The sequence below is a fragment of the Molossus molossus genome, unplaced genomic scaffold (assembly GCF_014108415.1).
Source record: "Molossus molossus isolate mMolMol1 unplaced genomic scaffold, mMolMol1.p scaffold_m16_p_2, whole genome shotgun sequence".
Taxonomy (NCBI): domain Eukaryota; kingdom Metazoa; phylum Chordata; class Mammalia; order Chiroptera; family Molossidae; genus Molossus; species Molossus molossus.
In genome coordinates this window covers 42,904,818-42,929,616 of record NW_023425355.1, presented here as the reverse complement: position 1 = coordinate 42,929,616, position 24,799 = coordinate 42,904,818, and the positions used below count along the sequence as shown (strand labels likewise).

At 36.5% G+C, this 24,799-nt stretch overlaps 1 pseudogene; it reads left to right on the top strand.

The window, feature by feature from the left end:
• Positions 1-20,575: 20,575 nt before the first annotated feature.
• Positions 20,576-24,324, top strand: LOC118635280 (annotated as a pseudogene).
• The last annotated feature ends 475 nt before the right edge of the window (positions 24,325-24,799 follow it).

Here is a 24,799-nt window from a genome sequence, read left to right as displayed (position 1 = left end):
CTATAATGAAAAATAAATAAATATACAACAAAGGTACCATAATTATACCAGTGTGGTACTGGCATAAATCCTATAGACCAATGGAATAGAATTTGAGAGTATAAAAACAGATTCATACATGAATGGACATTGATTTTTGACATGGATAACAAAACCATTCCATGGAGAAAGAATAGTTCTTTTAACAAATATTGCTATAACAACTAGATAGCCGCAATCAAAACAATTGTAAACTCTACCTCACACATTATACAAAAACTAAATCAATGGGAACCAAATCCCTAAATGGAAAAGTTAAATGTGAAAAATTACTGCAAGAAAATATAAGGATATGCTACTAAACTCATAAACAACAGAAGAAAACAATAAATTGTACTGTATCAAAATTTAACCTTTCTTTCATACATTGAATTACACTATCAAGACAGTGAAAAGACAATCCATATAATAGGAGAAAATATTTGAGTATCATATATCTCATCAAAATCTTGTGTTCACCATGTATCTATGCACATGTATCCTACAACTCAACAATAAATAAACAACCTGATTTAAAAATGAGCAAAAGACATGACTACACATTTCTCCAAATGGATAACAAGCATATAAAAAGATATTCAAAATTATTAATCATGAGGAAAAATTCAAATAAAAACCACAATGTTATAGCACTTCATATTCACTAGGATGAATAATAATGGAAAAAAGCAGAAAAATCTGTTTTTGAAGATCTAGAGCAGGGGTGGGGAACATTTTCCTGCCAAGGGCCATTTGGATATTTATAACATTATTTGTGGGCCATACAAAATTATAAACTTAAATTTTATCCTTCTATATTTAGTCAAGCATTTAATTAATTCACCTCTAATGTGATGGCTGGAACTTCTCTTTGGTGAGGCATGTGATATTATCTTGTATTGATGATGTTGCTACTCATAACTGTTTTTCCAGGTTTTTAATTTTCGAGGTACCATCATATTGTTTACCGTACTGGCTACACCAGTCTGCATTCCCACCAGCAGTGTACTAGAGTCCCCTTTACTCCACAACCTTGCCAACACTTGTTGTTTGATGATTTGTTGATGGCAGCCATTCTGACAGGTGTGAGGTGAGACCTCATTGTTGTTTTAATTTGCATCTCTCTGATGATTAGTGATGATGAGCATTTCTTCATATGTTTCTTGGCCATTTGTATGTCCTGTTTGGAGAGGTGATTATTTACTTCCTCTGCCCATTTTTTAACTGGGTTTTTTGTCTTCCTTTTGTTGAGTTGTATGCGTACTCTATATATTTATAAATTAACCCATTATCAGATGCATCATTGGCAATTATGCTTTTCCATACAGTGGGTTGCCTTTCCATTTTGATGGTTGTTTCTTTTGCTGTGCAGAAGCTTTTGAATTTGATGTAGTCCCATGTGTTCATTTTTTCTTTGTTTCTGTTGCGTTAGTGTTGTATCAGTGAAAATTCTGCTGCATAAGATGTCCAAAATTTTGTGGCCTACATTTTCTTCTAGGATTTTTACAAATTCACTGCTCACATTTAAGTCATTTATCCATTTTGAGTTTATGTTGTGTATGGTGTAAGTTGATGGTCTAGTTTCATTTTTTTTTGCATGTACCTATCTAATTTTCCCAACACCATTTACTAAAGAGGCTGTCTTTACTCAATTGTATGCTCTTGCCTCCTTTGTCAAATATTAATTGAGCATGTTGTCTTGTGTCCATTTCTAGGTTCTCTGTTCTGTTCCACTGGTTTATATGCCTGTTCTTGTGCCAGTACCCGGCTGATTTGACTATAGTAGCTTTGTAGCATAACCTGATATTCAGTATTGTGATCTCACCTACTTTGTCCTTCTTTTTCAAGATTTCTGTGGCTATTCTGGGTCTTTTTTGGTTTTCTAAGAACTTTTGAAGTATTTGTTGTAGTTCTGTGAAATAAGTCATTGGTATTTTGATGGGGATTGCATTGAATCTATAGATTACTTTGGGTAATATAGACATTTTAATGATGTTAATTCTTCCAATTTATGAACAAGGTATGTGCTTCCACTTTTTTTATATATTCTTCCAACTTTTTTTTTCAGTGTCCTGTAGTTCTTTGGAAATAAGTCCTTTACTGTTTTGGTTAATTTTATTCCTAGGTATCTTACGTGTTTTTACTACGATGGTTAATGAAATTCTTTTTTTTTTTTAGTTTCTCTTTCTATGACGTCATCTTTAGTGTATAAGAATGCCATCAATTTTTTAACATTAATTTTGTATCCTGCTACTTTGCCAAATTTATTTATTTATTAACTAGTAGATTTTTTATGGAGTCTTTAGGGTTTTCTATGTATAATATAATGTCATCTGCAAATAATGACAGTTTCACTTCCAACTTTCCAATTTGAATTTCTTTTATTTTTTCTTCATGTCTGATTGCTGTGGCTAAGACTTCCAGTACTATCTTAAATAAGAGTGGCAAAACTGGGCATCCCTGTCTTGTTCCTATTCTTAAGGAAAATGCTTTCAGTTTTTGCCAATTGTGTATGATGTTGGCTGTAGGTCTTTCATATATGGCCTTTATGATCCCTCTATTTCCACATTGCTGAGCGTTTTTATCAGAAATGGATGCTGGATTCTGTCTAATGCTTTTTCAGCATCAATTGATATGATCATGTGGTTTTTCTTCTTTATTTTGTTTATGTGGTATGTCACATTTATTGATTTGCAAATATTATGCCAGTCATGCATCCCTGGGATCAATCCCCTTTGGTCATGGTGAATAATTTCTTGATGTATCGTTGGATCTGATTTGCTAGTATTTTGTTAAAGATTTTGGCATCTATGTTCATCAGGGATATTGGCCTGTAGTTTTCTTTCTTTTTAATGTCTTTTCCTGGTTTTGGAATTAGAATTATTCTGGCCTCATAAAACAAGTTTGGAAGTCTTCCTTCTTATTGAATTTTTTGAAATATTTTGAGGAGAATGCATGTTAGTTCTTCTTTAAATGTTTGGTAAAACTCCACCGTGAAGCTGTCCGGGCCTGGGCTCTTGTTTGCTGGGACAGTCTTGATTAGCCCTTCAATTTTCTTAGTTGTTATTGGTCTGTTCAAATTTTCTATCTCTTCCCAGTTTAGTTTTGGCAAACTATGTGTTTCTAGATTTTTGTCCATTTTGCTTAGATTGTTGAATTTCTTGCCATATAAGTGTTCATAGTATTTGTAAATGATCTTTTGTATTTCTGTGGTGTCAGTTGTTTCTTCTCTTTCATTTTTGATATTGTGTATTTAGGTTCTCTCTCTTTGTTTCTTGGTGAGTCTAGCTAAGGGTCCATCAATCTTGTGTATATTTTCAAAAAACCAGCCCTTTGTTTCATCGATCCTTTGAATTATTTTCTTTGGTCTGTATGTCATTTATTTCTGCTCTGATCTTTACTATTTTCTTCCTTCTACTTGATCAAGGGTTTTCTTTTTGTTTTCTTTCTGGTTCTTTTAGTTGTGAGGTTATATAGCCTATTAGAAAATTTTCTTGTTTCTTGATGTAGGCCTGAAGTGCCATGAACTTCCATTTCAGGACTACTTTCGCTGAATTCTATAGATTTTGTGTTGCTGTGTGTTCATTTTCATTGGTTTCCAGAAAGTTTTTAATTTATTCCTTTGTCTCTTTGGTAACCCTTTTGTTGTTTAATAACATGCTATTTAACCTTCATGTGTTTGAATGTTTTTGAGTGTTTTTTTTTTGTTTTTTTTGTTTTTTTTTTTTTGTAATTGAGTTCTAGTTTCTTGACATTGTGAGCTGAGATGGTGTCTGATATGATTTCAATCTTCTTGAACTTGTAGAGACTTCATTTGTGTTTTAATATGTGGTCAGTTTTTGAGAAAAACCCATGCACACTTGACAAGAGTGTACATTCTTCAGCTTTATGGGAAAATGTTCTGTATATGTCAATTAAATCCAAATGATTTAGTGTGTTGTTTTGGGTCTCTGCTTCCTTATTAATTTTTTGTCTAGAAGATCTATCTAGTGATATCAGAGGGTTGTTAAATTCCCTCACTATGATTGTATTGCTGTTGATCTCTCCCTTAAAGTCCTACAAATATTTATATATATATATTGGTGCTCTGATATTGGGTGCATGTGTGTTTACCAAGGTTATATCTTCCTGTTGGACAGATCCTTTCAATATTTTTGTGGCCTTCTTTGTCTCTATTTATGGCCTTCATTTTGAAATCTCTTTATGAAATATAAGTATTGCTACTCTAGCTTTATTTTCCTTTTCATTTGCCTGGAAGATTTTTTTCCATACCTTCACTTTCAATCTATGTGAGTCTTTTGTTGGAGGTGGGTTTCTTGTAAACAACACATATGAGTCATGCTTTCTTATCAAATCAGCTACTCTGACTTTTTATAGGATCATTCACTCCATTTACATTTAAGGAGATACTTGATATGTACTTATTTATTGCCAATTTTGTTAAGTGTGGTTCTATTTTTCTTCCCATTTCTTCTACTTATTACAGCAGTCCTTTTAACATTTCTTGTGGAGCTGGTTTGGTGCAAATGTATGCCCTTAGCCTTTCTTTGTCTCGAAAGTTCTTTATTTGACCTTCTACTTTGAATGATAGCCTTGCTGAATAGAGTAGCCTTGCATTCAGATCCTTGTTTTTCATGACCTTCATTACTTCATGCCATTCCCTTCTGGCCTGTAGTGTTTCTTGTGAGAAGTCAGCTGAGAGCCTTATGGGGTTTCCTTTGTAGGTAACCTGTTGCTTATCTCTTGCTGCTTTTAGGATACTCTCTTTGTCTTTAATTTTTGGCATTTTAATTACCATGTGTCTTGGTGTAGGCCTGTTTGTGTTCTTCTTAGTTGGGGCTCTTTGTGCTTCTTGAACTTGAATGCCTTTTTTCTTCACCAAATTAAAAAAGTTTTCTTTCCTATTTCTTCAAATATATTTTCTAACCCTTGTTCATTTCCTTCTTTTTCGGGAACTCTTATGATGCAAATATCATTATGTTTCCAGTTGTCCCACAGTTCTCTTAAGCTGTTTTCCTCCTTTTTATTTGTTTTCCTTTTAGTTTTCTGATCTGTTTATTATTTCTACCCTGTCTTCTAATTTATTGATCTGGTCCTCAGCTTCCTCTACTCTGCTTGTTAGTTCTTCCAATGTGTTCTTTATTTCTGCTATGTTATTCTTTATTTGTTCACAGTGGATTTTATTTCCAATTGGTTGATTTTCAATGTTTCCATGTCTTTACTCATGGTGTTGATGTCCTTACTCATGCTGTAGATCTTCTTCAAGATAATGGCTCTGAATTCTAGCTCTGTTAACTTGCTTAACTGCATTTCATTTATCTCATCTTCGGTAGAGATCTCTTGTTCTTTCATTTGGGATTTGTTTCTTTGTTTCGTCATTTTGGCTATCTCTGTGGGTATTGGAGTCTGCCAAATTTTTCCCTGTGGGTGTTGGTGTTCTGCTGTTTGTAGCTCCCTCTACTTGGTTTGGATTAGCATGGGAGGATCCACATTAAACACCACTGTAAAGTCTTATTTTTCTGTGTAACATTGCAAGCCCAGAAATGGTTCATTTATCCTCTAGCTTTTTGCCTGAAGTCTATTAGTCTAGGTTACTTGAAGATCCTTGTTTCTCAGTTGAATAAAAAAAACCCTCAGGTGTTCAGTATAAGGGGATTTCCTGAGGGTGGGGCAGATGCTACTTGTTAATGAGCCTCAATTTGCATTCCAATGGCCCACCTGGGTGGGGTTGAATTTCCAAGGAAGGGGCCTTCCACCCCTCCCCAGAGCCTTGGGAAGGAGTAAGATGGCTACCATCCTGCATGGCTAAAACTCAGCAAAAGCTCTGAGTGCCCTCCAAATCCAGAGTGTCCCCACACAGTTTCATTCCAGTCCATCCATCCTCTACTGGAGCCCAAGGTGAGTGGCTCTGGCTAATTTAGCCCTCTGTTTCAGCCCTCTGTGCTGTGCAGTGGGCTTGGGAGTTTAATACTGAGGGTGCTGCTCACAGTTAAGTCTGCTGCTGGCTATGGGCTTCCAGCTCCCTCTTGCACCTCTGCAATACTACCAGTATCAGTTCTGTGTCCCTGGTTATATAGTGCTCGCAAGCTGCTTGTCTGTTGCTTTTTTCTGATGAGTTGTCTTTATTTTAGTTGTAATTTCAGTTTGGTCCTGGGAGATGGTCTGTGTAGCTTCCATTCACTCCACTGCTATTTTGGAATCTCTTTTGCTTATGTTCCTTAAATCTTCATATTTCAGAGATCATATTTGTTATTGGTAGTAGGGTTTGTCCTCTACAAGTTAACACTATTATTATAACTGAAAATAGGACATGATTAATGTCATTGCAATCTGTGTCTGGTCCCCACTGTATTTGTTTAGATTTCAAGCACTAATTCTTTGTATTGTTGAGACACATTTTTTGGCTCTTGGTAGATTTCTCCACTCAAGAGCTCTTATGACACATCGGAGTGTTTGATGATACATTTCCTCACAGATTCCTAATAACTACATTTCCTCCAGACCCTAGATTTTGGTATTTTAGTGCAATACATATTGTTTGGGGTCATCAATTATTCTGACAGTCCTCTTGAGCAGAATCCATTTCAAGACAATCTGTTTCTTTTGTTTTGTTTTGTTTTGTTTTCCCTCTCAGAGGACCCATACTGTTCATGGTAAATGTGTACCTTTCACCCATTATTGGTGCTTACTCTGAACATTTTTCCCATGTTTCTTCTCTCTACTCTGTAGCCATAGGCTCGTCAAACAAAACCTTACATGCCCTTAGTCTTTTATCAAAATGAATTTTTGGCCCTCCCTTAAACAACGTGGCCATGGCTCTTTTCTGTTGACTAGCCAATTTAAAAAATATATATATTTTATAACCATTTAATATCTTATCATGTTTTGGTCTACATGTTACTTAAGCATGTCAGGCTACTTAACCCTTATTTTGCTCTCTTAACTTTTGAGTCCTTGCTGAAACTCTGAGCTCACAGGATAAGTCATATTTATCACTGTTTTGTTAATAATGCCCCCCAATGTGTTTTATCTTCTTAAATTTTGTTTGCTTTTTGTTATGCATATCAATTTAGCTTTTGCTCAGCCTCACTTATCTCACATTTTCACAATCTCACTCTGCTTAGCAAACTAAGGAACTTCCTTAAGGTCTACTCTTCTCATCAGATCACAAAGTATTGTAAATAACAGCTTGCCCTTATAGAAATATTTTTATTTTCTCTGACAATTCTCTCTACGTTCTCCTTTTTTAAATTAGAAAATAATAGCTTTGGCCAAAGTATTACTAAGAAGGCTGTTCCTTTAGAAGCATTTTGTCTCATTTTCCCTGGTGTTTGGCTGTGTTTATTTTATAAATATTCACCTTATCTGATAAATTTTAAAAAATCAATAAATTACCACGTGTACTATGGAACAACTGTAGCTTTTTCATAAAATGGAATCATTCTAGGAATGGAGTTTATTTGTAATGCTCTAAGGTCTTTATCTCTCTCCTGTCCTAAACTAATCTCATTCCAAATCACTGTGAAAAGCTACCTAAACACTGCTATTTCTCTTTGCTTTGGAGAAACAGTCCGGGTAAAAATTGATGATGTGATTTACTTCATGCTGCACAGAAAATTCTCTAAAAGAGCCAACATGAAGTGCTTTGTTATTACCAGTAATTGCTATTATACAAGCAAAATTATGTTACCTGTGAGGTCTCAGTGAGCACCAAACACTGCCTGGGAGATCTTTGGAAGTGTTTTCTAACTCTAAATAAAAAAGGAGCAAGGTTTCTTTCATTCAATGTTACTTATTTCTTTTGAACCAAGGGATCACAGTCAACCTTACCATCTACTTTGCCCATCATAATTGTGAGTCCTATACTTCCTTGTACATCCTGAATAAACTGCTTAATTTGATTTTTAAAAATTCTGAAAAATTATTAATGTAATATTCTATAATTATGTGTATTATTACAAGGTAATAAATATGATAAATGAATAAAGCTATATCTAGACATCCTATACAACAATTTGCACTAAACGTGGAAATGCTAAAGTTTATAGAGGTTGATGGCGAACCTGTCTTTCACCACACACATACTCAGGCCAACTAAAAGAAGAGAAAAATCAGCAGAAATTTTACATGTTCAAGTGACTCAGAGTACCTTGGGCATATTGCTGATCTTTAAATACATTGTCAGTCAAATAAATCTTTACGCTGAATGACTAGACTGTACAATAAGCTTTAGTTTCTTTTGCAGATTTTCCCAGATTCCTATCATTACCCATGAATACAACATAAAAGACAGAATAACAAAATTCAGAATATTATGAAAAACTGAAGATTGCTTAACTGGAATGTTTGAGGTCATCTTATCCTAATGGTCCCCATACTCCACATCCCATTCTCAATATCATAGGATTTTTAAAAATATACATGCTTATGTTTATCTTTGGTGTTAGAATTACTTTTGAGCAGGATGGAGAGAGGATATTTGGTGAAGACACTGTTGCTTTTGTACAAGCTCTTTATTTTTTACTTATTTTTTTATCAATTAATTTTTTTTGTTACAGATGATTCTCCTTTTTTCCCCACTGATTCCCCCTTCCTCTCCCTCCAAACCCAGTCCCCAGCTTTGATGTCCATGTCCATTGGTCATGCATACATGCATATAAGTTCTGTGGTTTATCTCTTCCCACCGCCCATAACCCTCTCTTCTGGGAATTGTCACTCTGTACCCCACTTCCACGTCTCTGGGACTACTCATTCCTCAGACTGTTATGTTCATTATATTCCACAAATAAGTGAGGTCATATGATATTTGTCTTTCTCTGTTTGGCTTATTTCACTTAGGATAATATCTTCTGGGTCCCTCCATGTAGTCTCAAGAGATAAGAGATCTTTCTTTCTTTGAGCTGCGTAGTACTCCATTGTGTATATGTACCACTGCTTTTTTATCCATTCGTCTACTGATGGACACTTGGGCTGTTTCCAGATCTTAGCTATTGTAAATGGTGTGGCTACAAACATGGGGATACATATATTCTTTCTGAATGGTGTTTCAGGCTTCATTGTATATTACTACAAGTGGGATCACTGGGTCAAATGGAAGTTCAATTTTTAATTTTTTTGAGGTAACACCATATTGTTTTCCATAGTGGCTGCACCAGTCTGCATTCCCATCAGCATTGTAGTAGAGTCCCCTTTTCTCCACACCCTCGCCAACACTTGTTGTTTGATGATTTGTTGCTGGCGGCCATTCTGACAGGTGAGAGGTGATACCTCATTGTTGTTTTAATTTAAATGTCTCTGATGATTAGTGATGTGGGGCATTTCTTCATATGTCTCTTTGCCATTTGTATGTCCTGTTTGGAGAGGTGTCTATTTAGTTCCTCTGCCCATTTTTTAATTGGGTTCTTTGTCTTCCTTTTTTTGAGTTATATGAGCACTCTATATGTATTAAAAATTACACCCTTTTCTGATATATCGTTGGCAATTATGCTCTCCCATACAGAAGGTAGCCTCTCGGTTTTGATGAATGCATATTTCACTGTGCAGAAGCTTTTGAGTTTGATGTAGTACCATGTGTTCATTTTCTCCTTTGTTTCCATTGCCTTAGGAGATGTATCAGTGAAAATTCTGCTGCCTATGATGTCTGAAATTCTGTTACCTACAGTTTCTTCTAGGGATTTTATGGATTCATGAGTCACATTTAAGTCTTTTATCCACTTTGAGTTTATTGTTGTGTATCGTGTAAGTTGATGGTCTAGTTTCATTTTTTTGCATATAGCTGTCCAATTTTCCCAGCACCATTTATTAAAGAGGCTGTCCTTCCTCTACTGTATGCTCTTGCCACCTTTGTCAAATATTAATTGAGCATATTGCCTTGGGTCCATTTCTGGGTTCTCTGTTCTGTTCCACTGCTCTACATGCCTGTTCTTGTACCAGTACCAGGCTGTTTTGATTATAGTGGCTTTGAAGTATAACTGAAATCTGGTAATGTGATCCCTCCTTTTTTCTTCTTTGTCAAGATGTCTGTGGCTATTTGAGGTCTTTTTTGGTTCCAGATGAACTTTTGATGTACTTGTTCTAATTCTGTGAAGTATGCCATTGGTATTTTGATGGGGATTACATTGAATCTATAAATTGCTTTAAGTACTATGGACATTTTAATGATGTTAATTCTTCCAATCCATGAACAGGGTATGTGCTTCCACTTTTTTATATCTTCCTCTATTTCTTGTTTCAATGACCTGTATTTTCTGCAAATAGGTCCTTTATTTCTTTGTGTAATAACCTGCTTCTATCACTTTGTCTTGATTACATAAACAAAAGGCCAACTATGAAGCTTTCAGAGGCAACCTGAGGAAATACCAGCTGGACTAATACTCCTCTAAATGAATGTGTCCTCTAAGCGAATTTGTTAGTTTTTAGAGCTTAGATAATAGAATTAATAGCAGGATAGATGTGTGCTGACCCAGTTCACCCAGTTCCCTTTCGCCTAAGCTCCCTCCCACCTCCGTTCCCTCCTGCTTATAGCTAACTGTCTCCGCTTCTGTACACGTAGCTTTCTTGCTCTGCTAAACTCTTGAGTGACCCCTGTCCTATATAAGCAACCCTCCCCCTGAGCTCGGGGCTGCAGTTCTCCTCTGTGTAGGTTGGCTGCAGTCCCTGCGCAGGTAATAAAGCTCCTAATATTCAAAATTACTTTGTGTCCTAGTGAGGTCGGTTCTCCTGGGTTACAACACTTTGGTTAAGTTTATTTTTAGGTATCTTAATTTTTTTGCCGCAATGGTAAATGGGATTGTTTTCTTAGTTTCTCTTTCTGTGAGTTCATCATTGGTGTATAAGAATGCCATTGATTTCTTCATGTTAATTTTGTATCCTGCTACTTTTCCAAATTCATTTATTAAGTCTAGTAAATTTTTGATGGAGTCTTTGGGATTTTCTATGTATAGTATCATGTCATCTGCAAATAATGACAGTTTCACTTCCTTATTTTCATTTGGATCCCTCTATTTTTTCTTCCTGTCTGATTGCTCTGGCTAAGACTTCCAGTACTATGTTATATGAGAGTGGCGAAAGTGGGAATCCTTGCCTTGTTCATGTTCTTAAGGGAAATGCTTCTAGTTTTTGCCCATTGAGTATGATGTTGGCTGTAGGTCTTTCATATATGGCCTTTTTTATGTAGAGATATGATCCCTGCATTCCCACATTGTTGAGTATTTTAATCAGAAATGGATGCTGGATTTTGTCGAAGGCTTTTTTGGCATCTATTGATATGATCATGTGGTTTTTATTCTTCATTTTATTTATGTGGTGTATCACGTATATTGATTTGCGAATATTGTACCAGCCTTGCATTTCTGGGATGAATCCCACTTGGTTATGGTGAATAATTTTTTTGATATATTGCTGGATCCAATTTGCTAGTATTTTGTTCAGAATTTTGGTGTCTATTTTCATCAGAGAAATTCGCCTGTATATTTATTTCTTTGTAATGTCTTTTTCTGGCTTTGGAATTAGAATTATGCTGGCCTCATAAAATGAGTTTAGAAGTCTCCCTTCTTCTTAATTTTTTGAAATAGTTTGAGGAGAATGGGTGTTAGTTTTTTTGTTTTTGAATGTTTGATAAAACTCCCCTGTGAAGCCATCCCAGCCTAAGCTTTTGTTTGCTGGGAGATTACAGGTTACATCTTCAATTTTCTCAGTTGTTATTGGTCTGTTCAAGTTTTCTATCTCCTCCTGGCCCAGTTTTCGGATACTATGTGTTTCTAGAAATTTGCCCATTTTGCTTAGATTGTCAAATTTGTTGCCATATGATTGTGCATAGTAGTTTTTAATGATCTTTTTTATTTCTGTGGTGTCAGTTTTTAGATCTCATCTTTTATTTCTGAATTTATGTGTTTGGGTTCTCTTCTCTTGTTTTTTTGGTGAGTCTAGCTAAGGATCCATCAATCTTGTTTATCTTTTCAGAGAACTAGCTCTTTGGGTCATTGATCCTTGAAATTGTTTTTTTTTTTTTTTTTTTGGACTCTATATCATTTACTTCTGCTTTGATCCTAATTATTTCCTTCCTTCCACTTTCTCTGGGGTTTTCTTTTTGTCTGCATTCTAGTTAAGTTTTGAGGTTAGATAGTCTATTAGAGATTTTTCTCGTTTTTTGAGGTAGGCCTGTAGTGCTATGGACTTCCCTCTCAGAAGTCCTTTTGCTGCATCCCATATATTTTGTGTTGTTGTGTGTTCATTTTATTTGTTTCTAGGAAGTTTTTAATTTCTTCCTTGATCTTTCTTGATAAACCATTCAGTGTTTAATAACATGCTATTTTTCTTCCATGTGTTCAAATGTCTTTGCATGTTCTTGTTGCAATGGATTTCTAGTTTCACACCATTGTGATCTGAGAAGATCCTTGATATGATTTCAATCTTCTTGAACTTGTAGAGACTTTTTTTTGTGTCCCACATATGTTCTGTCTTTGAGAATGTCCCATGTGCACTTGAGAAGAATGTAAATTCTGTGGTTTTAGGGTGTAATTCTCTGTAGATATCTATTAAATCCATTTGGTCTAGTGCTTCCTTTAGAGACTCTGTTTCCTTGCTAATTTTTCATCTAGAGTATCTATCTAGCGATTTCAGCGGGGTGTTGAAGTCCCCTGCTATGATTGTATTGCTATCGATTTCTCCTTTGAAGTCCTCCAGAAGATTTTTAATATATTTTGGTGCTCCTATATTGGGTGCATATATGTTTATCAAGGTTACATCTTCCTGTTGGATAGATCCTTTCAATATTATGTAGTGGCCTTTTTTGTCTCTAGTATGGCCTTCATTTTGAAATCTATTTTATCAGATCTGAGTATTGCTACCCCATCTTTTTTATCCTTTCAATTTGCTAGGAAGATTTTTTTCCATCCCTTCACTTTCAACATATGTGAGTCTTTTGTTGTAAGGTGGGTCTCTTGTAAACAAGATACAGATGAGTCCTGCTTTCTTATCCAATCACTTACTCTGTGTCTTTTTATCAGAGCATTCAATCCATTTACATTTAATGTGAATATTGATATGTACCTATTTATTGCCATTTTTGTTTAGTGTGGTTATATTTTTCTTCCTATTTCTCTTGCTAATTACAGCAGACCTTTCAACATTTACTGCAGTGCTGGTTGGTGCTAACGTATTCCCTTACCATTTTTTGGCTGGGATGCTCTTTATTTGACCTTCTATTTTGAATGATAGCTTTGCTGGATAGAGTAGTCTTGGATTCAGATCCCTGTTTTTCATGACCTTGATTACTTCATGCTACTCTCTTCTGGCCTGTAGTGTTTCTTTTGTGAAGTTAGCTGAGAGCCTTATTGGGTTTCCTTTGTAGGTAATCTGTTGCTTATCTCTTGGTGCCTTTAGGATTCTCTCTTTTCCTTTTATTTTTGGCATTTTAATTACTATGTGTCTTGGTGTGGGCCTTTTGAGTTCTTCTTACTTGGGGCTCTCTCTGCTTCTTGAACTTGAATGCCTTCTTCCTTTACCAAGGTAAGAAAGTTTTCTGTCACTATTTATTCAAATATAATCTCTAACCCTTGCTCATTTTCTTCTTCTTCAGGGACTCCAATGATGTGAATATTATTGTGTTTCCAGTTGTGCCACAGTTCTCTTAGGCTGTCTTCCTGGTTTTTAATTGTTTTTTTTTTTTTTTTTTTTTCCCCCTTTGGTTTTCTGATTCTTTGATTTTTTTTCTACCCTGTTTTCTAATTCACTGATCCACTCCTCAACTTCCTCTACTCTGCTATTTAGAACTTTCAATGTGTTCTTTATTTCTGATATGTTATTCTTCAGTTTTTCTTGTCAGTTTTTAATTTCCAACTGGTTGATTTTCAACATTTCTATGTCTTTACTCATGGTGCTCAGGTCCTTACACTTGCTGTTGAGCTTCCTCAAGATCATGGCTCTGAATTCTAGTTCTGTTAACTTGCTTAACTGCACCTCATCTATTTCATCTTCGGTAGAGTTCTCTTGTTCTTTTATTTATCTTTTGTTTCTGTTTTTCACCATTTGGGCTATCACAGTGGGCTTTGGAGCCTGTCAAGTTTTTCCCATTGTTGTTCGTGTTCTGCTGTTTGTGGCTCCCTCTCCTGGGTTTTGATGAGGCAGCGAGGACCCACTTTAAACACCACTGTCAACCCTTAACTTTCCTGGTTAGAGTTGCTAGCCCAGGAATGGTACAATTATCCTCCAGCTTTTTGCCTGGAGGGTATCAGTTAAAGTTACTTTAAGAGCCTTGGCTTCTCAGTTGAATCAAAACCCCCCTCAGGTGTTCATCATAAGGGGATTTCCTGACAGTAGGGCAGATTCTGGTTTTTACTGGGCATTAATTTGCATTTCAATGGCCACCAGGTGGGGTGAATCTTCTTTGGGGGGTGGTGCAGCTGCCTCTCCCGAGCCCTGGGAAGGAGTAAGATGACCACTGTTTTGCATGGACGGAACTCAGCAAAAGCTTTGAGCGCCCTCCAAAGCCCGAGGTTCCCCAAACTGTTCCAGTCCAGTCTGCCCTCTCTCTGCCAGACCCCAAGTAAGTGGCAATGGCTATTTTAGCCTCTGACCTGGTTCTAAGCTGTGGAGCCACTTGTGAGTATAACCCGAGGGCGCTTCTCTCAGCTAAGGCTGCTGCTGAGCTGCTGACCATGGGCTACCAACCCCCCTCTCGTGTGTCTGCAGTCCTACCAGGATTGTGTCAGTGTCCCTTGTTATGTGGTCCTCCAAGCTGCTTTTCTGATTATTTTTCCTGACCATTTTTCTTTATTTTCATTGTAATTCCAGTTTGGTTCTGGGAGGTGGTCTGTGTCGCTTCCATTAACTCTGGCATTTTGGAATCCCTCTTTCAGTGTGTTCTTTATGTCAGATATGTTTCTTCATTTCCACCTGATTCTTATTAATATTTTCTATTTGTTTTCTCATGCTTTTGCAATTTTCACTAAGTATCTTAACATTCTTACTAAGTTCCTTGTGTATCCTTATAACCATTACTTTGAACTCTATTCCTAATAAATTGCTTGCCTACATTTTGTCCAGCTGCTTTTGTGGAGTTTTCTCCTTTTATTTTATTTGGGGTTCTTTCTTTGTCTCGCCATTTTTCTGACTTTGTTTTTGTTTCTATGTATTAGGACAACCTGCTATGCCACCCAATCTTTGTGGAGTGGCCTTACATAGTAATTGTTTTGTGGGACCCAGTGGTGCAGTATCTTAGCTTTCCTGAGCTGGGTACTCTAGGAGTGACCCTTGTGTGGTTTATTTTGGCTCTCCTGTTATAACTTGGTCTTGAATGTTGTTGTCCCATTTGTAGATGGCATCTTCTCCCAGGTTGACTAATTATGAAGCTCACCCCTATCCATGTCATGTGAGAAGTTGTGCAGGTGCTGCCAGAATAAAACTAAACTCAATACAACATAACAAAAGCATACAAAAGATCCCTACAACCACAACAAATCAACCAGAAAAGAAGAAAAAATTAGAAAGAAGAGAAGAGAACAAGAACAATAAACAAAAAAATACTAGGAGAGAAAAAAAGGGGTAAGAAAAATATTATGAAAAGGCACAGGTAAATAAAATAAGAACAGGAATAAGAGAATAAAATTGTATTAAAGAAAATAAGAAAAAAAATTATGAAAATGAAAATAGAAGAGAAAGCATAAAGGCAGAAAATTAGAAAAGGAAAAAAAAGCTTAAGTAGGGAAAGAAGACAAACTAGAATAAGAAAAGGGAAAGAAAACAGAGGCTAATGTAATATCAAATCAATAAAAAAGAAAGATAAGAAGATGATGCAAAACACAAGAGTCAACTTGCATTTCTCTCTCTCTCTCTCTCTCTCTCTCTCTCACACACACACACACACACACACAAATGAAGTGGTATTAGTCTCAGCAAAATTTTAGTGCCTCCTGGGAGCTCCCTTTGGATCCTGTTCTATTTAAGTGTTAGCTAGTCAGAAACTGTTCTCCTTTGGCTCTTAGCAACCTGTTTGGAGCCTCAAGCTATCCACATATAGTATCTGTCTCCACAGAACTTGCCTGCATGAGGGAGGGGTCAAGGTACACTCTAAAGCCAGTTTGTCTTCAGCTAGGGGGTCAATGGTGAGTCAGCAAACTTCCTCAGGTTTTCTAGGCTCCACCTTTATCCACCTTCACCTGTCAGCCAGATGTCAATCTTAGTCATAGAAAAGTTTGTTTCTGAAAGGGCTTTATTTAGAATCAGTGTTATAAAACTTTTGGCTCTCCTGTGAGGGGTAAGTGCTATTCAGTTTTCTAGAAATGTGGTGGTTGTGTTTCTCTGTCCTAGAGCTAGAGTTCCTCTGAGAGTGATCCAGAATATTTCACTGTCCTTGCTTGGGCAGAGATCCTAGCATGCAGTCTAGTGGGATAAGCTGGAAAACAGGAGTCTCTATCAGCTTTCCGGTGAGGGGAAAATACCAGTGAGGTTCCTAGGGCAGTGAAGTAGATGGCCCTACCCGCAAGCCAGTTACTGATAATCCTTGACCCTGTTCAAACCTTCAGGCTTGGTTCCCTACTGTTGTCTCCTCTGCAAGGGTAGGAGAGTGTAGCAGGCAGTGTTCTTGACATTGGAGCATGCTGTATCCCCTAGAGCAACATATTATCCTTCACCTGAGCTGTAGCTTCTGGGTGGGGCCAGAATCAGGAGAAATGGCTGCTTGGGTTTAGGGGAGGCAGGACTGGATGGATTCAGGTTACCAACCAGCTGCCTTTCCATGTCTTTCTTTTTATTTTAATTAAAAAAATGTTTTTTAATCCTCACCCGAGGATATTTTTTTCATTTTTTGTTTAGATAGAGTGGGAGGGAGGGAGGGAGGGAGAGAGAGAGACAGAGAGAGAGAGAGAGAGAGAGAGAGAGAGAGAGAGAGATATCAACATGAAAGGGACACATTGAATGGCTGCCACTGCGCAACCTAGCCAGAGCCAGGGACAAACTGCAACCAAGGTACATGCCCTTATCGGGAACTGAACCCGGGTCTCTCTGGACTGCAGGCCAATGCTCTAACTGCTGAGCCAAACAGGCCAGGGCTCCATGTCTTTCTCCAATACTTCCCACTTCAGCCTCTCCTAAGGTACCTCCAGACCCCACTGCCCCCACTCCACTGAGGCTTCAGGTAAGTAGACATAAACAAAAGTCTTGTCCTCTGGGTTTTTGTTTTTTAACAAACAAACAAAAGGAAAAACAGAAAATAAAACAAAAAACAAACTGTGGCTGCATTTCTACCTTACTCTGGTCTCCTCAGCAGACAGAAGCCCTTTGGCCCTTCATGGCTGGATGTTACATAGGCTGTTGTTTTCAGCTCTGGTGCTCTGGACTGGGGAGCCCAGCCTGGGTACTAGGCCTTGCTCCTAACAGAGAAAACCCCCTGCCGGCAGCTGAGATGTTCCTCCTCTTTCTTGGTCTGCCACATGTGGAAGTGGGCCAGACTCTCCTGATCTCATCCCCCATACCAGATTTCAGGTGGTTTCTGTCCTTCCCTGCTATGTCTCTTCTTCAGCTGGACTTCAGATGGTAATTCCAAGTGAATGTTTCCTAATTTAGTTTTATTTCCAATCTGGCCCTGGGAGGAAGTATAAGAAGGGTCTGTCTATATGGCCACCATTTTCCCAGCATCTCATGATTTGTGTTTTAAATAACCTTTCAGCAAAATAGAAATCAAAAGAAACTTAATCTCAGAGGGAGGGGGGGCAGTAAGAGATTAACCAAAGAATTTACTTACTTACATGAATTACTCATTGACACAGAAGGTGCTGAAGGTCTAGGGTGGGATGGAAACCGGGAGGAGGATGGCAATGAAGGAAAACGGGGGAGCATCTGTAATACTATCAACAATAAAAATTAAAAAAAATAATGATAAATTGTATCTATGGGAAACCTAAAATTAAGCTAAACTAAATCCTGAGACATTTAATGTTTTCCATCTATGACTGAGAACAATGCAAGGATATTTACCCTCAGCACTTCTAATCAATACTGCACTGAAAATTCCAGCCAAATAAACAAATTAGAAAGAAAAAAGCAAGTGTGTATTTATTGTTATGTCATGATTGGCTATGTGGAATATCATAAGGAACTTGCCAAAAATATTAATAGTATTACTTAATGAAATTAGCAAGTGTTTTGTGTACAACATCAATATAAAAAAATCTAACAGTGGCTTGGACAGTGTGGCTCAGTTGTTGAGCATCAACCCATGTACCAAGAGGTCATAAAAATTAAAATTATAATAACATAAAATAATATCAATAAATTTGGTAAAACATGTAAAATCTTTTTATTAAGAACTCAAAACATCACAGAGATAAATAAATAATATATTGATAAAGATATTTCTTTTATTTGTAGATGAAATCAGATAATCAAAAATGCCTTTAGATTTGAAATGAGAGGTACTTCTCTCTCAAGCAAAGCTCTTTCCTTTTATTACGTTAAGATTAAAAGACCTTATATTGTATTGTGTGTTAACCACCCTGAGTCAAGTTTCCTTCCATCAACATTTATTGCCCCTATGCTCTCATCTACCCTCCCCCCACACACCTCCTGTCCCTCTGATAATCACCATGCCTTTGTCTGTGTCTATAAGTTTTTGGAGTGTTTGTTTGTTTTTGGTTAATCTCTTCATCCTTCTTACATGGCTCCCAAATCTCTCTCCCCTGACAGCTGTCAGTCATTCTCTGTATCCATGAGTTTGTCTCTACTTTGTTAGTTTATCTTGCTTAATAGATTTCACATATGAGTGAAATCATATGGCACTTGTCTCTTTATTAACCAACATCAGTCCAATAAATTCAATGAAAAATCTTTATAAAGTAAGAAAAAAAATTTGAAGGCCTGAAAATTTTGGAGCCTATGCATACAGCATAAAATCAAAATTATGATTCCCTTCCAAATAAAAATCTTGGCTTTCAACTTTCTGTATGTGTGTGATTAAGCATGTGTGGCTGTAAATGCTGTTGTACAAACATCTCTTACTGAAATGCAAACCGATTCTCTGAAATTCTTTTGGAACATTTAAGGAATACTAATTCTCAGTGTTTTGAATATTTTATTTTGAAAATAAGTATCTGGTAGCAAAATAATTTTTACATACCCCAATGGAAATTTGACATGTATTCAGATTGTACATTGGCTCTCTATTAATGAATTATTATCACTAAAACTCCAAATTAGTAATGTTTTAATGTTTCATATTTAGATAGTAGCAACAAGATATAAGCCTGATAAGAAGACAATTATTCTTTTACTTAGCTAGAATCTATTTCAATCTTTAAGACGAACTTATTCTCCAAATCATTTTGCTTGTAGAAATTTTGCATTCATCATTTATATTCCTCCTCTAAAGGAAGCTGAACTGATATAATTGGGCCATTCAAGAGTCACATTATCACATTAAATGCCATCATTGAAAACTGCTAAAGGAAATAGTGTCTTTTAGTTTTCCCCAAACAAAAATTCAAACTGATAGCTTAGTAGTCATGTCATTAAAAAAAAATGAATTTTGAAGGAGATTTCACATTATATTTCTTTGACTTAGATTGTAAAAAATAGATTATTTCTGTAAAACCACACGAAGACCATCCAAAGGTTAAGAAACTGGAGCTGCCATTTATGCTTAAGAAAATGGATATTGCAATCTTAGTCTCTGCCTGGGGAATAGCATCCACTTGTGATTTTTACATGTTCTCACCATCAAGGTTTATAAGGAAAAGTCTTGGTGTTTCAGTGGAATCTCTTTATTGTGCTCATATCAAGAAACCAGTCAGTCCCACTTTGCCTGTATAAAATTATGTGTCTTAAACTTAACCCATCAAACTCAAGTACAAGTGGGTTCTCCTATTAAATGGAATGCTTCTGTGCTTTATTAAAGTATGTAACACAAATTTTCTCAAAGCACAGGCAGTTAATTATGTTTATTATATCTAAACACAGAAACCAGTAATAGAAAAAAAATTAGGTATTTGGTTGTTTTCTGATCAGAGTCTTTTAGAACCCATTGAGGTCGGGACTGTACATTATTCAGCTCTGCATTTTCAGTGCTTCAAACAGTGCCTAATAAATAAGTATTTAAGAAATTTCTATTTAATAAATGAATGTATATATTAGGTAAAACACTTTCACTTTAGGAATATTCAGTATTAGCCTGGCTGGTGTGGCTCGGTGGTTGAGCATCGACCCATGCACCAAGAGGTCGCCAGTTTCATTCTCAGTCAGGCACATACATGCCCAGGTTATGGGCCAAATCCCCAGTGGGAGGCATGCAGGAGGTGGCCAATCGATGTTCTCTCTCATTGATGTTTCTATCTCCCTCTCCTTTCCTCTCTCTCTAAAATCAATAATACAAAATAAGAATATTCAGTATCAACATAACTGGTCTCATTAATTTCCTTTCTAGTTTCATATCTGTGTGTATGAGTGTATGTGTGATTATATAGACAAAGTAATAGTTTCAAACTTATCTAGTTACTGCAATTCCCTGACTAGAAATCAAACTGGTGACCTCTTGGTGCATGGGTCAACACCGAACCACTGAGCCACAATGGCTCAGCTAATTACTGTAATTCTTGTGTTCAACATCAGTGGGGTAAAAACAGAACTTGTTGCAGTAGCCAGTTTGGCTCAGTGGTAGAGCATTGGCCAGCAGACCAATGAGTTGCGGGTTTGATTCCGGCGAAGGGCACATACCTGGGTTTCAGTTTGTCCCTGGCCCTGGTCAGGGTCGTGCGGGAGGCAAACAGTTGTTGTGTCCCTCTCACATCAATGTTTCTCTCTCTCTCCCCCACTCTATCTGAAGATAAATAAAAAATTATCCTCAGGTGAGAATTAAAAAAAAAAAAAAGTAGAACTTGTGTTTTTTTTAATGTATCTGTGGAAAAGCAATATTAATTTCTCGTGAAGTCAAGCATGCAGTCACAGGATCATTCCCTACTTATTCCCATATATCCAAAATATAACCCAGTCTGTTATGGCTTTATCATTTTCCAAATCCTTTTCCTTATTACCACATCATAAATTCTCTTCATGCTCTGGTTACCAAATGCCTTTGTTACAACTTCCTTTCTCACTTTATTTGCCCTTGGGCCTGTACTATAGCATAATGAAACAAACAGTTCCTATTTATCTCATCATACCTCTCTTCAAGTTCTTATGATGGTTTCCTATTATGCTGTGCATTATTCAAATATTTACTTTCCACACTAATGATAAGAAACATATGGTACAGAATAGCATATGATGTGTGTGTGTACATGTGTGTTTGTGTAGATATAGAAGAACAGAGTCCTCAACTTTAAAAAAAACTATTATCTATAAAGGAAGAAAACACACACACACACACACACACACACACGCACTTGAAGTTATGTTTGCAAACCACTCATCTAAAACTCCTCTTTGTGAGTTAATAAAAATAGAAGCCAAACTTACATATTTGAATATACATATACAGGCACACCTGATTTTTTTTTTTAATCCTCACCTGAGGACATTTTTCCTTTTTTTTTTTTTTTTTTTGTTCAGATAGAGTGGAAGGGAGAGAGAGGAAGAAAGAGAGAGAAACATCGACGTGAAAGGGACATATCGAGTGGTTGCCACCCGCACGACCCAACCAGGGCTGTGGACAAAGTGCAACTAAGGTACATGCCCTTGGCAGGAACCGAACTCGGGCCTCTTAGGACCACAGGCCGTCGTTCTAACCACTGAGACATACTGGCCAGGGCAGCATACCTGCTTTTATTGTGCTTTCCTTTTTTGCACTTTTCAGATAGTATGTTTTTTGAAAATGGAAGGTTTTTGGCAACCTGCGTCTAGACAGTCTATCAGTGCTATTTTTCCAACATTTGCTCATTTTATGTCTATGTGTCACATTTTGGTAATTATTGTAATATTTCAAATGTTTTATTATTATTATACTTCTTATGGTGATCTGTGATCATTGGTTTTTGAGGCTACTATTATAATTATGTTGGGGTACCATGAATCATGCACACATAAGACAGCAAACTTAATGGATAAATGTGTGTGTTCTGATTGATCCATGGACTAGCCATTCCTCCTTCTCTCTACCTCTCCTCAGCTCTCTCAGTTCCCCAAGTCACAAGAAATTGAAATTAGGCCAATTAATAACCTTACAATGGCCTGCCTCTAAGTATTCAAATAATAGGAAAAGCCACACATCTCTCACTTGAAGTCAAAAGCTAGAAATGATTACGCTTAGTGAGGAAGGCATGTCAAGAGAAGAGAGAGAGGCCTAAAACTAGGCTTTTTGCACCAAACAGTTAACCAAGTTGTGAATGAAAGAAAAAATATTCTTCAGTTTTTATTTTTTACATTATTTTTATTCATTTGTTTTTGTTACAGATGTTTCTCCTTTTTTTCCCAATGACACCCTCCTCCCCATTCTACCTGCCCCATCCCCAGCCTTGTTGTCTATGTCCATTGTTTATGCATACATGCATATAAGTCCTGTGGTTTATCTCTTCTCCCCAACACCCCCTCTTCTGAGGATTGTTGGTCTGTACCCTACCTCTATGTCTCTGGGTCAATTGTGTTCATCAGATTGTATAGCTCATTATATTCTACAAATAAGTGAGATCATGTGGTATTTATCTTTCTCTGATTGGCTTATTTCACTTAGCATAATACTCTCCAGGTCCCTCCATGTCATCTCAAATAATAAAACATCTTTCTTTCTTGCAGCTGCATAGTACTCCATTGTGTACATGCACCACAGTTTGTTAATCCACTCATCTACTGATGGACACTTGGGTTGTTTCCAGATAGATAAAAATTATTGAAGAAAATTTAAAATACTACTCCAGTGAACAACACAAATAATAAGAAAGCAAAACAGTCCTATTTCTGATGTGGAGAAAGTTTTAGAGATCTGGATAGAAGATCAAACCAGCCACCACATTCCCTAAACCAAAGCCTAATCCAGAACATGATTCTAACTCTTTTCAATTCTTTGAACGTTGAGAGAAATGAGGAAGCTACAGAAGAAAAGTTTGAAGCCAGCAGAAGTTGGTTCATGAGGTTTAAGGAAAAAAGCCATCTCTTTAACATAAAAGTACAAGGTGAAGTAGCAAGTGCTGTTGCAGAAGCTGTAGCAAATTATCCAGATGATCTAGCTAAGATAATTAAAGATAGTGGCTACACTAAACAACATATTTTCAATGTAGACAAGACAAACTTATATTGAAAGATGCCATCTAGGACCTTCATAGCTAGAGAGGAAAAATCAAGGTCTGGCTTCAAAGCTTTAAAGGACAGGGTAATTTTCTTGTTAGGGGCCCATGATGCTGGTGACAAGGGCCATTTGCTATTCTTGAATCCTAGGAAACTTGAGAATGATACTAAAGCTACTCTGCCTCTGCTCTATAAGTGAAACAACAAAGCCTGAATGATATCATATGTTTACAACATGGTGTACTAAATTTTAAAAACCCAATATCAAGACCTATTGTTCAGATAAAACCATTCCTTTCAAAATATTACTGCTAGTTGACAATGTATCTGGTCACCCATGAGCTCTGATGGGGATGCACAATAAGATTAATGTTATTTTCATGCCTGCTAACACAATACTCATTGTGTTCCTCTCTGGACCAGGGAGAAATTTCAACTTTAAGAAATACATTTCTTTATTTTTTCACTGTATCTTTTTATATTATTATTGTTGAATGTATTACAGATCACCCCCACACTTTTTTTTTTTTTTTTTTTTTTTTTTTTGGCTACAACTGCCATAGATAGTGATTCCTCTGATAGATTGGGAAAAGTCAATTGAACATCTCCTGAAAAAAATTCACCATTCTAGATGCCAGCTAGAACATTTAGATTCATGGAAAGAAGTAAAAATATCAACATTAACAGAATTTTGGAAGAAGTTGATTCTGACTCTCATGAATGACTTAGAGGACTTCAAGGCTTTAGTGAACGGTATAGTGCAGATGTCATGGAAATAGCAAAAGAATGAGAACTAGAAATAGAATCTGAAGATCTGACTGAATTTCTAAAATCTCTTGATAAAATTTTATTGGATGAGGAGTTGCTTATTATAAATGAGCAAAAAGAGTGGTTTTTGAGATGTAATCCACTCCTGATAAAGTTGCTGCGAAGACTGTTGAAATGACAACAAAGGATTTATAATATTACATCGAATTAGCTGATAAAGCAGCATCAGGGTCTGAGAACACAGACTCTGATTTTGAGAGGTTTTACTCTGGGTAAAATGCTACCAATACCATGACATACTACAGAGAAGTCACTTGTGAAAAGAAGAGTTGATCAATGCTGCAAATTTATTGTTGTCTTATTTTAAGATATTGCTATAGTCATTCCAACTTCAGCAACCACCACCCCAATCAGTCAGCAGCCATCAATATCAAAGCAAGACCATAAGTAAAAATATTATTATTCGCTAAAAGCTCAAATGATGGTTAGCACCTTTTAGCAATGAGTATTTTTAATTAATTTGTTCATTTTTTTCCTTTGTTTCTGTTGCCTTAGGTGACGTATCAGTGAAAATTCTGCTGCATATGATTTACGATATTTTGTTGCCTACATTTTCTTCTAGGATTTTATGGATTCATGGGTCACATTTAAGTCTTTTATCCATTTTGAGTTTATTCTTCTGTATGGTGTAAGTTGATGGACTAGTTTCTTTTTCTTTTCTTTTCTTTTTTTTTTTTTTTTTTGCATGTAGCTGTCCAATTTTCCCAACACCATTTATTAAAGAGACTGTCTTTACTCCACTGTACGC